The sequence below is a fragment of the Oryzias latipes genome, chromosome 4 (genome assembly GCF_053564925.1).
Source record: "Oryzias latipes strain Hd-rR chromosome 4, Olatipes_Hd-rR_3.1".
Classification (NCBI taxonomy): domain Eukaryota; kingdom Metazoa; phylum Chordata; class Actinopteri; order Beloniformes; family Adrianichthyidae; genus Oryzias; species Oryzias latipes.
The window spans coordinates 11,772,050-11,790,752 of record NC_136240.1 but is presented as its reverse complement, the minus strand read 5'-3'; positions in this window follow the sequence as shown (position 1 = coordinate 11,790,752).

The window sequence follows — 18,703 nt, the reverse complement described above, 5'->3', positions numbered from 1 at the left end:
CCCTCCACCACCACCCAGCCCCCCACTGTAATACATCACAGACAGAGGCAAGTTCTCAAATTTCAAATTTAATTTTGTACTCGCCATACACACACAGTCTCTGTAATCAGATTGAGACATTATTGTGTTTCTATTGACATTAGCATTGTTATTATTTTGTACTGTGTAAATATCAGTAACTGAGTGCAACTGCTTGTTTTGCCAGGATGGGATTTTTTGGGGGGTATTTTATTCCAAAGCTTCTCAAAGTATATATTTTAAGACAATATCTGCTCCCTTCCATTATCACAAGAGGCTGTCTCTGTTGCAATATTATAGTGTGTGCCTGACTATGTGCTGTTTCATGCATGCTTTATTGTGAAAGCCCAAATTGGTGACACAAAAAGTCCCAGAGACCTGCTGGATGCCCTGATATGAAATGACGGTTCATTTAGAAAAGTTGTTTCAGGTCAGCCCATGCTTTTAGATCTCTTGTTTTCATGGGTAGCTGTTTAGATCAGACTTCAGTAATATGTGAGGCCATGAGGTTTGCAGTATTTTAAGCCACATGAGCAATTTTGGTGTCCGGACATGGAAAGCTCTCAACCAAACCATGAATTTTTGGATGTAAGTGTGAGAGAGCAAAGAGGAGGACAGATGAGCAAAGACAACACTGGTGTTCAGCAGGGTTTCTTCCGCCGTGTCGTCTCCTCTCTGAAATCAGGCCTAACAGGAGGCAAGCAGAGAGCGCCTTTCTGTACAAATAAGAGGTAATTGCCATCAAATAAACAAGCACCAACTGGATCCATCAACATGCGACTGATATCGGCATTTGTTGGGTCTCTGGTGTGCTGGCCTTATAAACAAACTGAAAGCTCTTCGACAAAACTAAACTTAAATTTTTGAGCAGCTAATCTCTAATGTGTTTTTGTTTTTTGTTTTTTCGTGAGTGGATCCCACTTTGAAGCATGTAATATGGCATATTTGTGTCTTATGGGGGCAGACAGCTGATCGTGTCCATTTGTCATGCTGTCAAGTTAATTACCAGATTGAAAAGGAGAATGAGATTATCCCTCCCCTACCAACAGACACTCACACCTCCATACATTTGACACGCACACTCGTGCAGATGCACAGAGCTGCATGCATAAGTGCAAAGAGAAGATTTTTCTTTGCACCATTGTGATAACTAACTGTAGTGGAGCGAGCGACAAAAGGTAAGGTCAGGCTGACACCTGTAGCTTTAAATAGATATTTATGAGATAAATTAAGCAAATTACGCTATCTCTCAGGATATCACTTAGGAGGAAGTCTAAAATCTTGTTTAAAAAAAAAAACCTTGCTCTGGCAATAAGAACTGGCTCTTAGACATCAGTTAAAGTCATTTTTATTCACTTCAACTTCTATGAAAAGAAGTTTGTCTCAGTACTCATGTGATCAAAGAGAACTCTTTGAAACAGTGAGCAGATCGTTAGTGTATAATGAGCTGAAGTGCTTTGGGCAGCAAGAAGGATACCTTCAATAAGTGATGGCTTAAGGAGACGGATGCAAGAGAGTGGAAATCAGATTCTCGGGGTCACAGACAACCTTTTTTCTCATCAGGTGAGTCTTCTTTTAGTGTGCATGCTTGAAGCAAAACAGAGTTCAATCAAAGTGGCCAGGAGCATTAACAAAGCCTCCTGGAAACCTGGAAGATGTCTCTTCGTTATTGACAACTCTGATGCAGCTGATGGGTCCTGTTATGAAGACCCATGTTCACCACATTCTGAGAATAAACGGACAACATAAAAAGCAGGCAAGCTGCCTTATTTATTCAGTGGGAGTATCTTCCACTGAAAATAAAAGTTGTGACAGAAGAGAGTTTGGGCTTTGATGAAGTACTGAACAAACCAAACTTGTCAGTTGTGCTGCAAGCTTGGAAAACAACCTGGGTCACTTAGGAAAATGGTAACGTCTACAGGGATATGGAAAATGTATTTAAAAAGAGAGGGGATTCACTCTTGTAATTCATTAACACTTTAATTAAACCAGCTTTCTTTTCCCATCTTGACATCCATGTGTTTTATTGGTAAATTTAAGGTAATTTGTTTACCCAGTTCACAGCGGACCCTCTAATGCAACTATTTTTCAATATCCTTGTTGATCGTGTAGCTTTGCAGCTGTTTTAATATCCCTCCCCCTGTTGGTGTTTTAAAAAGTCGCAGTCTGCTTGGTTGAGATGTGAGGCTTTGTGATGGCACCCAGCTGGCTAAAGTCTCGCAAAGGTGGCCTTTGTGGCATCACTGCAAGTGGTGTTTGACAAAGCGCCAACATGCCAGTTGGGACCTACGAGATACTCTCCGACAGATCGGGACGAGGGCCATCTTGGTGAGCGTGCCCACCCACTGCCCTTTCGCCCCATTCGCTGCCGTCACATAAGGCGGCTTGAGCTTTCGGAAAGGTGTCAGATGCACAGCATGTATTGCCAAGAGAAAAAGCTGCTTCTTGTCAGGTGATGACAAGTAAATGGCAGGCGAGGAAAAATTAAATGCATCACTCTGATTTCCGCGCCACACACGCACTTTCTCATGCTGTCAATTAGTCTCAATCAATCTCGTGTTTTCTGTTTAAAGTTATGGCAAGTCCACTCTGTTTTCCCTTCTGTCAATGCATAATAAGCTAAATGCACAATATAAGTTCCTGTCAGCTGTTGGCAGCGTGGACTTGTGTAATTGTGTTTCCACTCGAAGCAAGTGAAACAAATGAAACCTCCGACTCGCTCGGTTTTGACAAGACGGGACGCTTCTTTCTACTTGTCCAAAACTCCATCTTCTTTTGATCCTAAGAGTGAGGCAGAACTGAAAACTGACAGTGGAGAAAGTTGTCTCCTCAAGAGGATGTGATGTGCAAAGACTTCTCTCAGCTTATTTGACTAAAAAGCAAGGTGAAGTGGTGCTTATTAATAAAGCAAGTCCTCTACAATGTATTATTAAGCTGTGATGGTGTACAGAGTTTGCTTGGTTAAAAAGAACTTCAGTTACGCGGAAGTGAAACTGTCAATCTTCGACTCCTTTGAGAGTCAATTAGCAGATAAACAGGTCGACTTGACTTTGGGTTACAGGGCTACAGAGGGAAAAAGACCGATAGGCTAACTCATAGATGTCCTGGGGCAAGGTAAACTGACAGTACAAGTTTGCCATCAGGGATGGAAGAAAAGCTAGCTGTTTGCGACTGGCTTGCCACCTGAGAGGTAATGTGTGTACTTGTGTCGCCAGCACTGTGCCGTGCACAGACATTCGTCGCTTCTTTCAGGTGCGCCAATACCCACCTGGATGCTCGAGTCAAAGACAACTGAATTTAAAAATGAAGCATTTCTGCAGTACATCATTATGAAGTTCAAAGCGCTGAGAATGATACGGACGACTGTGGGAAAAAAAAGCCAGAACACTGATGACTTTGAGTTAGTCAGCAGCTCTACATTTGTGTTGACTGCTGCAACTGGATATGCATGGGTTGGGATGACTTGAGTGCATTGAACAAATATGGTTATGCCCATGTTTGATGTTTGTAGTGCATGCCCTGCTAGCACACAATACCTCCAGTGACTGAGGAAAAACATGCACATCAGTGTGTGAATGTGTGAGTGAATGTGTGTGTGACTGGGTGAATGGGTCTGTGACTGTAAAGCGCTTTGTCCTTGTAGGAAGAAAGGCGCTATATAAGTATACGCCATTTACCATTTACCACCACGTGGAAAATGGTCATTACTTACATCACATGCCACAGGAAACATGTTTTTCTCCAACAGAGCTTATGGATGGGAGAAAAGTAGATTTTTACCGGCTAATATTTCTTGCGAAATGATACAGTAGAAATGCCCGATTGGATGCGCGTGATATAATCACCAGATCTTTTTTCACAGTTTTATAATCAAAAGACTGAAGCACAACATCTGTGTTGATGTTGACACTCAGTGAACAGATCCACAACATAATTAACAGTCATTTTAAAGCAATGATGGGTATCACTCAAAGCAATTATATCTTCATTAAGGAATTTAGGTAAATCCAGGTAATTCACTTGCAGTGCTTTATTTAATAAAATTGCAATATCTCTTTTGCCTTTGTTATTTAGTTTCAAGGTTAAAAAAACACTTTGACAGATGACTTCTAATGAATGTTTCACTCATTATTTTCCAATTAGCAAACTGTAGCCTATACCTCATTCTGTTAGAAACACTATAGTGCATATCTGTAAATAAGAAACTCAATGCCAGACAGTTTAGAACCCCTTAAAGGCTAGATCATTGGTAGTGTGGAAGAAATCCACTTTGCACGGACGAGGCATCAAAGTCCCACTCCAATCATCTTTGGATCTATTTTCAAAGTGTTCCCGGTGGTCTTTTAATTATGATTATGTGGTTTTTAGCCTACACTTAAAAAACTTGTGTCGTTTTGTTTTAGGAGATAGTTTCTGCAGAGCGGCAGTAGTTCAGTTGAAATTAGCCTATGGGTTGTAGGCGGGACTGTTGTCACAGAGTAAGCTCTCCTCTTTCCCATCATCCATCTGATAGCATGCTAGCAATATTGGAGCAACCGTACAGTTTTCAGCCAGACGCCAGTTCAGACAAACAAATTCAAAGACGTACATGGATCTAGTTGTCTACAAGTGGATGCATCAGAATGGTGCGGGGCAGGGAGCTTGTAGCTTGCCATAATAGCTAATAGCTGGTATTTTTGGGTCTCCTCCTTATTCACAATGATTTGAACAAAGAAATACTCAGAAATGCCATTTTTAATTAATTTTCTTTACATATGTCCTCCATTATGAGAAAAATGTTAAAAACACACCAAAACTAACACCTTTCAGTGGAATAGGGATTTAAGTTCTTATGTTAACCAATTCTTATGCACAAAAAACAAGAGCCTGTTTGCATTATTTTGGGCAAAAAAGATAAGCAGAAAAATAAATAATGTTTGCCCTAATTTTTGTGGTGGGAAGTTTGGTCTTGTTAACTTATTTATACGAGGAGATCTAGGTCAGTGAGATGAGTGATCTAGGTAAATTAGCTTTTAAAACTGTATTGCTAATGAAGTCTATTAAGGTTGTCAATTGATTTTTTGCATTTAACATATTGATTCTCCTTAACAAAGGGGAGTCTTTTAATGACTATCTTAGTTTTTTGTTTGTTTTTATAATTATAGCACTAATCCTGCTTAATCTGTAATATCTGTTTGCCTTTCCATGTTTATAGATTTTAACCTATTTTCTACCCACTTTTGTAGAAGGTGTACAAAGAAAAGTGCAAACTGTATTTGAATCTGCTCAGTTATTCAGTGGCGAAAAAGAGGCGTCATCAGGTGCATATGTTGCGTGAAATGCAAGTGGCGGACGAGTGACAGTGTCAGTTCCTTTTTCTCCACCTTGTCTGTTGGTCGTGGAGCATAAGAGCTGGTTGGCTAGACAAGCGGGGCTAGCGGGTCATGGTGCGTGTATGGGGAGATGCTCTGAGTGAATAACCTTTCTCAGTAACAGCTGTCAGATCCACCGGAGCAAAGCAGAGGACAGAATAGCAGGTCCATCCGGCTGAAGACAGAGTTGAGGCTGATAGGGGCGTTGAAGGAGCAGGAGGTGGGTGCGAGTTAAACTGTCTTCCAGCACTGGACGCGGGGCTCATGGGTTTTGATGGGTGGCCACACCGTGCCTTGACGGGGGTCTCCGCACCCAGGCAGCTTATTGTTTAACACTTTGCTCATCTCTTTTATTTCCCCCAATGCAGATTCCACGCACAGCAGTGCAGAGCACGCAGGCCCAACGGTGTCCTGGGACGCCGCCTTTGTCGACATGTCACTCGCTAACACAGCATCTCAGTATGGTTCACCACTGTGCATGACGGGGGATGCAGACCCCATGAAGAGGGATTAGCAACACACCTATTGTCTGAGGGCACTGTGCTGCTGGATTTGCCTGCATGGCTATTCAAGGACTGTATTTCTATTCTTTGCCACTTGACAGTGACGCTCAGTGGCCTCGCTTTTGTTGTGCTACACCATCAGAATATGTTGGTGTCATGGCCTCAGCCGAGACCCTTATTATATCAGTTGACATGATGAGGAGAGTTGTGATGGTGGATTCTGTTATTGCAGCCTGACCTGCAGGTTAGACCGCATGTTTTTATGTTTTAATAGCTTATGTAGAGTATTGCTTCCCCATATATAATTTACTGTTGATTCTGCAAATGCTGAAAGAGGAGCGTGTTGACTGGGACCTGATGTGAGGGCAGATTCATGCTGGGAATAGAAAAACTGAAGTGATTTTGTTTGTTTTATTTTAGCTGCCTTCTATCGTTCAAAGAGCATTCCATTAATGTTTTAAAAGAGAATGTTCTAACATGTAGAACTATGTAAATAATGGTATGTTTTGAATGTGGCTACAAAAGTGGGGTTCATTGATTACTCTGCAAGTATTGACATTTTGAAAACAAAAGACGCATCAAGTCTGCGGCTATATTTTCTGGAGAACGATGCAGAAATTGATGTTTGTGATGTTCCAAAACCTAAAGTTGAGAGAGAATAGTTTGGATATGGTGTTGTGGGTAATGGGGGTGCAGGGCTCCTTGTTTCCTCATAATACAGCAGCAGCACTGTTATACATATTTTTAAGGCAGTTATTCAAGGAGACTGGGTTTTCTGTGAGTGCTCTAAGCCTTTTCAATGTCACATTTTCTTAAAATTCAAATATTTCTTGGCCAAGGATTCAAGTTTGATCTTTGTAACATGCACACTTCTCTCACCTTCACCTTTACCAACTCAGCATTTCAGAATGAGAATTCATAAACCTTTCTTGTTCCGTCATTTCTTGGAGATGATTTTTCAATTTTGAAATGCGAAAAATGCAGTCATTGCTTAACATGATGTGAGCATTTTGCCGATGTGCAGTCATTGCTAAAGCATATTGATGATACTGTAAACAAAACTCCGGCGTGACTTCATCCTGGGCTTAAAAATGAAATTGCGATCTTTTTTGTGCTGTACACTGTTCAAGTCTTTTTTTCCCCTGCAGCACTAATCAAAAGTGTTTTTCGGTAAACCTTTGCAGCATCTTAAGATGAGAAGATTTCCGAACCTTATACAAAATAAAGCTTAGCAATCCATTACCAAAGATCAGATCGCTATAAAGCATTTTATATTAAAAAAGCAAGAAATGAACAAATTCTGGGACTGATATTTCTATTAACAGCACTATTAAACAGTGTTACGGTGCAACTTCTCGTCAGTTTAAAGAGGAGAAATACTCCATAGATTGCATTCCATGATAGTTTTGAAATTGTCTCACTTCTCACTTTATTTTGCCGTTTGAGTCACAATCCAGGACATAAATAACGAGAGGTTTGACTCACCTTGTTCTCCGTCAGACAGCTATAATGAGAGAAAAATGTCGTCCTCATCAGTTGGGAGTATTGTCTGCAATAAAGGCTTTGATTCCAACTGTTTGAAAATGTCTACTAGTATATGTGCAGAAACTTCTGCCTTTCAAAAGCACCAATGCCTCAGCTCATCAAGCTGAACCTTTAACCGGTTAGAAAAAAGATGAAATGAGAATGACTTCAAACAAAAACTAAATTTAATTTATTAATATTTTTAAAAAAATTAAATAAAAAGCGTGTTTTGATTTTAAAGAAGTGGCTAAATGCATATTTTTCTTTAGGTTGACATTTAAAAAACTGTTTTTTTACACATTTTGTTTCTCAAATAAATCTACCTTTGCATACAGAGTATAAATAAGATATAAAGTAAGGGCATTTTGATGTTGGGCAAAAAAGTTTTACAATTTTAAAGAGTAAACCCAATATAAAATATATACATAATGTAAAAAAATATATTTATTTGCTAAATTTGAGAAGTTGACAGTTGATGGGCTTTATTAAAATATCTCGGTAGCACATACATTATTCAAAATGCAGTTTAAACAGTCTAAAGAAGGTCAGATTTAACGATGGTTGCAAGATTTAATATTTGGCCTTTGTTTCTGTGATTATTTTGTGCATGAATTTTGTAAGTCTTTGATTTGCAGAAATACTTCAATCCAAACAGAATTTATTTTTAGTCTTTTTTACAATGAATCATAAGAATTAACAAAAATGCATGTGTGAGAGAAATTCATAAGTAATTTTGTAATGGTGCTCGGTCTAGGACAGGCACAAAACGTGCATTGAAAGTAAGAGTTCTGCGTATATGTGTACAGTTAACTTGTTTATGTTTGTCTAGTAGCCAAATTCCAACCTTAAAAATGACACCGAACAGTGAGCTTTCTTGTTAAGGCTGTGTGCTGTGACAGACAGGTGACTCCTCTGGATGTTTTTCCCACAAATCACTTAATTTACTGCATGGAGATGTGGAATTCTTTCCTCCATGTTCATCTCCTGCACTGCTTTAAATGCTGTGCATGAACTTAAATTAATCCCTAAATTAGTAAAGTGAGTTAAGAAAATTAAAAATGTTAACATTATATACAATTGTTTGCATATCCTTGAGATAATAGCAAACAAAGAGAAATGGGTCAAGACATTTTTTTTTCTGCTTGTGTGCGTCTGTATAATTTCAATATCAGCCACACAGCAGAGCATGGGCGGAACCAGACATGGCAGAAATCCGGATGAGGTGTCCTGTGCTGTGTGGGTCGCTTCCAATTAACTAGATCACCATTTTCATTTACAATCAGCCCCATAATTAAGGGGAAGCAACCCAGAAATTATCAATCAGTTAATTACTGGGATGCTGCATGACAAATCCAGCTCCTGATTGAAACTCAATGGCTGCCCCTAACAACATGCTGTTGTCATCCACATGAAACCAGAGACGTGTGTGAGCAATCAAATGCAATGAATGGTTTTGTGAGGCAGGGCCGTTTGTAGCAGGTAAAAAAAATGAAAGTCTATAAAATGCTTTCAAATATATGAGTTCTCTTTTTTGTTAGATGACCTCTTATTTGCAGCAGTGATGTGGTATGTTTTTACAGACTTATAGAATTTGTTGCAAAACAACATAAAGATTGAAATTGGAATTGGTTTATTTCAGCAATCATGACACAAAAATACTAAATTAGGCAAACCAAAGAAATGTGTACATAGATGTCTCAAACCTAGGATGATTAGTTATGATTTTAGGGGAATATAAGAAATTAAAAAGTGAGAGAAGATGCACTTCCATATTTATTCATCCTCATCCACATATAAATGACAGTATAATGTCTCTTAATCAGACACGTTTGCACCTATACATGCACTACATCAGATATTGAAATGATTAAATGTGGATTTAAAAAAAAGGATATTTATTGCTTGAAAACGAGTAACAGGAAGAAAATGTAAGTTTTATTTATTTGTTTTTTTTTTTTTACATAGTTCAGTTCTATAATGACACGTACACCTATTTTGTTCTACAATGCTTTTTAGCAGTTTCTTAAAAAATGAGACCATTACTTAGAAAAAAACATACAAAACAATTGAGGATTCGTACTTAGAAATCTAAAAAAACATCCCTATGTATGTATTTTCTTAGATCATATATTTGTTTCTAATATTATCATTTTGTTTCTTTAACTTACTAACTGTAAAAACCTGATTTGTGTTTTGTACTTGTATACAGGTGATATATTTGTGTAGGTTTTCATAGGTACTGAGCAGGCACTCAGTGTGGAGGAGAAACGTTTAAGTGCAAATAATTCCTTTTTTAACTCCCCCCTCTGGACTCTGGCGTCTTAAAATGATTGCATGTTAATCACAATATATTTTAGCCTTCAGCAACATGGAGCTAAACAACGGCAGCAAACCTTTTATCATAATTTCCCTTTTTTTAGAAAATTAGTCATGACACCTAAAATATTGTAAATATAAAAAAAAAATAGAATTAGCATTTTTTTTTAAATAAAAGTCTGCTGTTTCAAATGTTTTTGGAAGCTCATAGCATGAAACAAAACATGCCGTTCTGCAAACATAAGATTCTTTTTCATTTTTTTAAACATTTTTTTGTAATGACCTCATTGCTTGAGACCTCAAGATGCTTTGTTGGAGCTGCAAAAGCTGGAATGCAGCAGTTTTCTGCTGGTGGTTGGCAGGTAGTCATGGGGGTGGGGGCTGGAATGACACTTTAGAGGCCAAATCGTAGAATCTGGGCCCAGGGTTTTTTGGCAGGCAGCAGAGTGTGAAATTTACAGAAATTCATATGTTGCCGGTGCAGCTGCCTTTTTGCCCACCAGAGCATTGTCAGACAGTAGCTCTTACAAAAGATTAGAGCTCTGGAAAGATGGAGTGGAAGAATTCAGATCTGATGCTTTGACAGCTTTTGTTCACAATAGGACAATGCAGATTGATGAAAGAAATGGTAGGTTATTGATTTTTTTTCCCTTTTTTTTGTTTGTTTGCGTGTGTATGCCTGATAGGACTTCAACTTCAACAGTTACAGATGGTTAAATGGTTTTTTATTCTTCGCTGTCTTGAGTTAGTTTTGCATCCCTCTTGATGCTGAAGAAACACAAAAGAAAAGAAAAATGCAATCAAAGACACTGCTAATATCAGGGACATCTCCACAGTTGAAAGAAGAAAGCATCAAAAACATTTGTGTAAAACAAACTTATCAGAGTGGCTTTTATGCATTGCTTTCCTTCTTTTTCATGATGTCTGTGTCCTTGTCACAACCCTAAGCTTTAAGTACCGGTATTTATTTACATGGCAGTCAAAAACAGTATAACTAACTTGGAGCAGAGGCCATGTTTTCTTTGCAAATCGGAGTCACCTAGTATTTAGTTGTCTTTATTTCTCCACAGAAGAACAATCAGAAAAGTCAAATATGAACACCAGCCTCACTGCAACAGATGCCGTCTTGTCTGGTCGGCGTGCTGCTTGTCTCTGTCAGAAGGGTAGCACATCCTGAATGACAGCACAACAACAACAAGCACCCTGGAGAGCGTTTGTTCACTCTCTAGTTGTTTAAGGAAGATGAGGAGAGTCGCTGGGGTTGATGTGACCAACAGCACATTCTGACACCCTGCTCTGCCTTTCTGTTGACCCCGTTTCTGTCTAATTCCAGACCTTCTTCCTGCTTTTCCTCCCCTTTTTTCTACATGTCTTCTTCTCTGGACATTAATAGATGACTAAGAGAAGGTAAAAAAAAATACCACAAAAGTAGGAAAGAAATGCAAAGCCAGCTAAAGAAAAAGACCTGGTCATTGTCCTGCACTCATTATTTTTTGCTTTGATTACAATCTGGAGGAGCTTAAGTTACCTTGATTCAGCCAGCTGAGGCTTTGGCTGAAATTGTGCTGTGTTGAGTGATGGTTGAATTGAAGTTGCTCGGGAGGGGGGGGTCAGCTCTAAAACGGCTGGGAGAAGAACAAAAATGGAATGATTAAATGAAATTTACAATTGCAATACCAATATAATGTCTGTGGGAATGATTCTGCTCAGTAATTTGAAGTTTAACCAGCATGAAAAAGTCAAAGATGAGAACAGCTGTGTCAATCCTTGAGGGTCGCATTCATACAAACGGGATCTGTTCTTTATGCAGGAATGTTGAGCAAAAAAAAAGTCTCTTTGCGCTTCTGTCCAATGATTGCTGCGTAACAGACAAGCTGGGATTCTCAGGCTGGGGACGGTGGAACTGTGGGAGGCCAGGGAGAGCGGAGGACGCTGCTGCCTCTGGCCCAACCGCCGCTGGTGGTAACCTAATACTGCTGAGGCCTGGTCCCTCTATAGAACTAACCACAACCTTCTGCTCCCTGTGTCTGTTCTCACTAGTCTTACACCATAATGTGTTCATTTTTTTCTATTCTTCATTCTGACTATGACTTTTTCCACATTTGATGCCTTTCTATAGCCTTTTTTATTTTTTTTCCCTAGTTTTTTGTCACCAGTAAAAATCAATATGTACTTATCAATTTAACAACACTTATAGCAGTCATATGATTTTTAAAAATACATTCATGAACATAAATATTTGGACAGAGATACATTCTTTCTAATTTAGTTTCTGTACATTACCACAGTGAATTTTAAATAAAATAACTCAGATGCCATTGAAGTGCAGACTTTCAGCTTTTATTCCATGGGTTGAACAAAACTATGGCATAAAAACATGAAAAACTGAAGTATTTTTTAAACACGATCCCTTTATTTCATGGGCTGATAAGTCATTGGACAAATGAAATAAGTGAAAACAAAATGGTCATTACTAATATTTGGTTGAAAACCCTTTGTTGGCAATGACAGCCTGAGGTCTTGAACTCATGGACATCACCAGATGCTGGGTTTTCTTCTTCTGAATGCTCTGCCAGGCCTTTACTGCAGCGGCTTTCAGTTGTTGTTTGTTTGTGGGCCTTTCTGTCTGAAGTTTAGTCTTCAACAAGTGAAATGCTGCTCATTTGGGTTAAGATCAGGTGACTGACTTGGCCATTCAAGAATATTCCACTTCTTTGCTTGAATAAACCCCTGAGTTGCTTTGGCTGCATGTTTTGGGTCGTTGTCCATCTGTATTATGAAACGCCGCCCAATCAGTTTGGCTGCATTCACCTGGATCTGCGCAGACAGTCTGTCTCTGAACACCTCAGAATTCATTGGGCTGCTTCTGTCCTGTGTCACGTCATCAATAAACACTAGTGTCTCAGTGCCACTGGCAGCCATGCACTCCCAGACCATCACACTGCCTCCACCGTGTTTTACTGATGATGTAGTGTGCTTTGGATCATGAGCTTCTCCACGCCTTCTCCATACTTTTCTCTTGCCATCATTCTGGTAGAGGTTGATTTTGGTTCATCTGTCCAAATAATTTTTTTCCAGAACTGTGCTGCTTTTCAGTAAAGTCCAATCTAGCTTTCATATTCTTGAGGCTTATGAGTGGCTTGCATCTTGCAGTGTACCCTCTGGATCTACTTTCATGCAGTCTTCTTTTTATGGTAGACTTGGATATTGATACGCCTACCTCCTGGAGTGTGTTGTTCACTTGGTTAGCTGTTGTGAGCGGGTTCCTCTTCACCATGGAAAGGATTCTGCCATCATCCACCACTGTTGTCTTCCGTGGACGTCCAGATCTTTTTGCGTTGCTGAGTTCACCAGTGCTTTCTTTCTTTCTCAGGATGTACCACACTGTTGATTTTGCCACTCCTAATACTGTAGCAATTTCTCACATGTTTTTTTCTGTGTTCTCAGCTTAATGATGGCTCCTTTCACATGCATGGAGAGCTCCTTTGACCACATGTTGTCTGTTCACAGCAAAATCTTCCAAATGCAAGCACGAGTCCTCTAATCAACTCCAGGCCTTTTATCTGCTTCACTCATAATCACATAACAAAGGAATTGCCCACACCTGCCCATGCAATAGCATTGAAGTCAATTGTCCAATTACTTACAAGCCCATAGAATGAAGGGATTGTGTTTAAAAAATGCTTTAGTTGTTCACATTTTTATGCAATCTTTTTGTCCAACCCATGGAATAAAAGCTGAAAGTCTGCACTTCAATGGCATCTGAGTTGTTTTTATTTAAAATTCACTGTGGTAATGTAAATAAATATTCAATATTTATGGTCCTGACAGTATCTGCAAAAAATACACCACAAGTTAACTGGTGACTAGAACTGAGTCGTTATTTTTGTCTAGGCCTGTCTAGTAAACAACAATACACGCAGTTTTTTGCAGAGATTTCTGGAAAATTTCTAGTGCACTGATTTCTGGAATCCTACATTTAGATAGCTCTCTAAAATGTTGAACAGACTATATGGTACACTGAATCGTGAAGGAATTTGGACAAAGCCTTGTACATCAATTTGTCACTTTTCTACTTTTTACCGTGTTTTCCTCCAAGGGTGACCATATTAAAACCTTCTGACCATCTGCGAACTGAAATGACATTAGCCAGATGCATCTTTTCAGAAAAATCCCATCACTTTAGTATTTTTACCCTGAAACACAGTTGCACTTCTGCAGTGATGATTTTTGCAGCCATCTCTGATCAGATTAGAATAACTAATTAAAAAAAGAAGAGAAAAAAAAACAATTTTATGAGCTGCCCTAACGCTTCTCTGGGCGGTGATGAGTGAGGGCAAAGTTATTATTCTTTTGAACTCCTGCGGTGTGGGGGAAAGACGGCAGACATTCAAAGCAGCATGACATTTAGTGTTTATTTCTATTTTACTTTTTTCTTTTTTTAATTTTCCTGCCCAGAGATTTATGGCTTGATAAGTGGGCTTTTAATGGGCTTCATTTAAATATATCGTATAAGCAGACAATGACTTCTTGTTGCTGCCTGAATGTTTGTTTCTTTCTGTTTGTTTCTCTCAGCCTCACTGTGTTACTGCTTTATTGTCTCATGTCTTTCACCTAATTTAGATGGCAAAAAAAAAGAAAAAAACGACATCGTAATTGCACAATTATTTATGTATAGAAGGTAATATATAAAACCAGTTTACCCTGTGTGGAGGCATTGTCTTTTCTCCACCACTGTCTTGTTTCATATTCTGTAAGAACTGGCCTTTTTCTGTCAAAGACTAACAAAAACAGATGAGATATAAATCAGGTATAGAGCCTGAGCACATCTCATTTTGTTTTTAAAATCTTGTGATGAGTTTTCTTCAAACTGCTCATTTGGCCATTACGTCATTTCTTTCTTTTTCCTGTCATGCTTGACTGCTTTACAGCCCATCCTTATAATGAAATTGACCTTTTTAAGCTTTTTGCCACGGCGTTTCTAATGTTTTCAGTCTGGTCATTATTCCCAGTGCTCAGATGTAAATTGTCAAAGAGGGAACTAGACTTTGACAGCATCTCGGTCTTATTGTTCATTTAGAATATTAAAAACTGGGTAAAGGTAGTGGGGTGGATGATTGAGCCATTTTCCATGGCGTTCCTTCAAGTGTCAGTTACACAGACAAACCTGTAGTGGGCAGAGCTGGTAGAGCCTGACAACACAGCGAGAGCACAGTCATTAATCACCATACATTTGATCAGAATGCAGCAAACCTCTACTGTTTCCTGTGATGGAAGGACAAAGGAAGGCTCTGTTAGATCTTGCCCCACTAATTGAGTTTGTCCAGCTAATGGCCATTTAGATGGTGGATAACAGGGAGGCATTTTGCTCCACAAAGTGGTGATGGATGCAGAAGCTTGTGCGTATTTGAAATGTACTTAAGATTAGTGTGCGGGGGGTGGGGGTGACAGTTTATGCCTTAGCTTGGTTCAAATGCTAAAGGTATTTGTGCATTTTCTGTGTTTTCACACTTACAATGTAACTATTAGAAATCATTTTAAAGAATAGAAGAACCTGTGGATATTTGTTTTCTATTTCTCTCATTTTTAACATGCTAAGGAGCTTGCTGGGATCTTGTAAAGTGTGTAAAACGATCTGTAGATGAAGGGTTTCAACTTCCAACATCCATGTTTTATACATAAAAAACCCCTCTTTTTTTGAGGGTCTCTTGCTTAATTTCAGCACATGGAGCATTTTCACAGTCATTTCACCTCTGAGCCATTTGGGAAGAACAACAGCCTACTGTACACAGACGTGGGAATTGAGATGGGAATTAAAATTACGATACCTGCATGCCCAGCTGCCCAACTCCGATTGCTCAGCTGTTATATTCTCCTCTGCAATATCCTGCGAATGAGCTCTGTGCAAGGCGCACTAATGAAGCTGTCTCCGGCATACGGATTTCACCGTGCAGGTTGGGAAAATGGAGAAAAGTCAGAGTGAATGCGCCAACTAAAATGGCCTTGGAAGCCTTTTATTTTGATTGTTGCAATTTTTGGAGAGTCCATTTGATGTGATCGTCCACTTGCAGCAAATAGTCTAAAACTGTAGAGCAACACAAATAACCACAGAAGGAGTTTGTATTTGGCTCACTGAGATTAGCTTAGAAACAAAAAAATAAATAAAAAATGGAAAGTTAAAAGACTGGTGTCCTTGGTTCCTAGCGGCTCTGGGGCACAGCTTCTGTTTGGTTGCCAGCACAGTAACCGGACTTGGTTTATTTTTGCTTTTTTTTCTCCAAATGAGAGAGAAATGTTGTTTTCCCCTCCATGAGCAGGCAGGCGCTGACATGAGGAATATGCCTGCTGCTTCACGCAGACTAACGTGACAGGTTGCATGACATCACTTAGCACAAATGGATTGCCACTTCAAAATGGGACAGTCGTGCTCAACGTTAGCAGGGTTTGAAATGGGGTGGGAAAGAAAAAAACCCAGCCCTGAAACGTATGCAGTTTGCCATTTTGTTGTTCTACCTGGGGTGTTGTGTTTTTAGAATGTTGAAAATGTTGATTTATTGTTTGTGTAAACAGAAAATAATATATCAAATTAAATAATCCCCAGTAAAATCATGACTTAAATTGAATGTGGGAATATCTTATATGGGCCACTCCATACTAGGTCCTTGCTTATGATTCCTTTTATACATTTAATGAATTGATATTGCAGAAAATTATCAGGCTACAAATACTGGTTAAACAATAAAACATTTATTTTTTTAAATATTGAAAACTGCAATTAAAATAATACAAATATGTCTACGTTGCATATCTTAAAAAAAAAATAGGTTTCATTTACCGAAATTAATTCAATTTTTATTAAATAGGCAAAAAAAAGTACGATCATGATAAACGTCCATAGAAGTGTTTGCAATTTCCCCCTACCTCCACCCTGTCTCGGTTGACCTGTGCACCAGTCAGGCCCTGGGGGCTCAGGCTCACACATGGCCTGACCGACTGCTGCTGAACGCTTTGAATTTCATTCCAGTGGCTGAACATATACATACACACAAATGCACGCCCACTTTCACAGCAAAAGCACATCTGGTTTCCAGGATGTCCCTCATGAATGCAGACCTTTTAGCTGACGGTACAGGCAGGATGCTGGTGTTAATGACTGGGGCACTCCCCAGCTCCCGGGATAGAAACAGGGAGAGGATGCAAAACAGAGGCAGCCCACTGCTTTCAAGGGGGGTAACCCAATCCTTCCAACAGGAGCTACGTGTGTGTGTGTGAATAAATGGCCAAATGGGGTCGGCCAGCCGAGGTCTCCGAGGTCACAAAACGCTGCCATATTGCCAATTCACCTATGTGCCAGCTCTGGCTTCCTCCCAACATTGCAGAGAGGTCAGAGCAATTTCCCCAAGTTAGGAATACATCAGGGTCCCGCTTCCCCTACACATCAGTCACTAAAGGATGAGGAGGAGAGCGCGAGTCTGGTCTTTGTAGAATTACCTCCCATAATCCCAGGGGTGTCAGGACTGCATGGAAAGTATGCTGTTGTTTGGCAGGCCATGAGGTTATTCGAGGGAAATTTGAACCAGAGACTGTACTTCTCAGTCTGTAACATTAAACGTAATTATTCCATTCATAATAGGAGGGGAATTTCAACACAGGTGTCATTATTTTTCTGTTTTTTGGCGCAGTCCCACATGTTTTCAGTTACCGTCTTCTTTAACTGTGGTGCGTCCCCTCACCTCACTTGGCAGCAATAGCAGAACCCAGATGCTCAGGAGCTAAAAGGGAACGCATTAAGCTCGGAGTTAAAGAGCTCCACAATGACATAAGCAGTTTGCAGAGAAGGAGATAATTTGAGTCGTTCATATCTTCTATCTGTGTTTTCTTGACCTAAACCTGCTGTTCTTGAAGTCATTTCTGCTCTGTTTGGCTTTCGAGTCAAATGTAAATATTACGTATGTGCATTTTAAATTTTATGAATAAATAAATCAATAAAATCGGTTTATTGAGCACTGCAGCACTCCCAAAACAAGCCACAGGAGAATATTATCACAATATTGAACATCATTTGGCTTGGTCTGCATTTTTTTTTTATCCATAGAGAGGAAAAAATTAATTAACATTTTGAAATTTAGATTAAAAGTTTAACTCCGCTGAAACCACATTCAGTATATTTCTTGCTCAGTACATTTAGTGTTAATGGGTATTTTTGGAACTTGAACTACTTACTAAAAGAGAGAACATCAGTGTCCTGAAGTCCTTCTTGATTTATTTAGTGGTAAAGTAAACTTGCTGCGTGGCAGTTCACATTCTGGCAGCGACCTAAGGGTTTCACCATGCATGCACCCAGCCAGTCATTAACAATTAATAAGTATTTATTAACACATAAAAAAAATCATAAACATTTGTCTAGGGATAGTTATGTGGTTCAGTGCCTAAGGAGCTCGCTGACCTGCTAAGATTGAAATCCATCAGAGGCACATATTTCTAGCCGTCATATTTTGGAAAAAAGTGCTCCGTAAAGGGCAGCTGGATCCTCAAAAGCCAGTGCAATGACAAACAAGCACGTTATGCGTTTTTCCTGTGGAAAAAAAAGTAATTCTAAGTTAGTAATACCTGTTTTCATTTTTCACCACATTGTCCTTATAAAACATTGAGCTCGATGAAGCTATATAACCTGAAAGCCAGCACCGGACAGGGCAGCAAACAGGCGGCACATGCGCCACTTTTGCTGTTGATAACAAAAGCATTCACCCTGTGCACTGCTAAGCAGTTACCACATGATTTTATGTGAGCCATGCTCATTTATGAGTGCAATCAGTTGCAACCCAGTGGCCCATAGGATGTCAGTGGTAGCGCCCCTCTTTGTCCAATGATGATGGACTGTCAGTTCAATGGCATTATTGTAGCTCAAGTGGCCATCCAGGGAGTCATACATTGATGACAATATCGGCTCATAAAGAAGGGCTGTTGGAGGAAAGGTCACTTCCTTTCTTA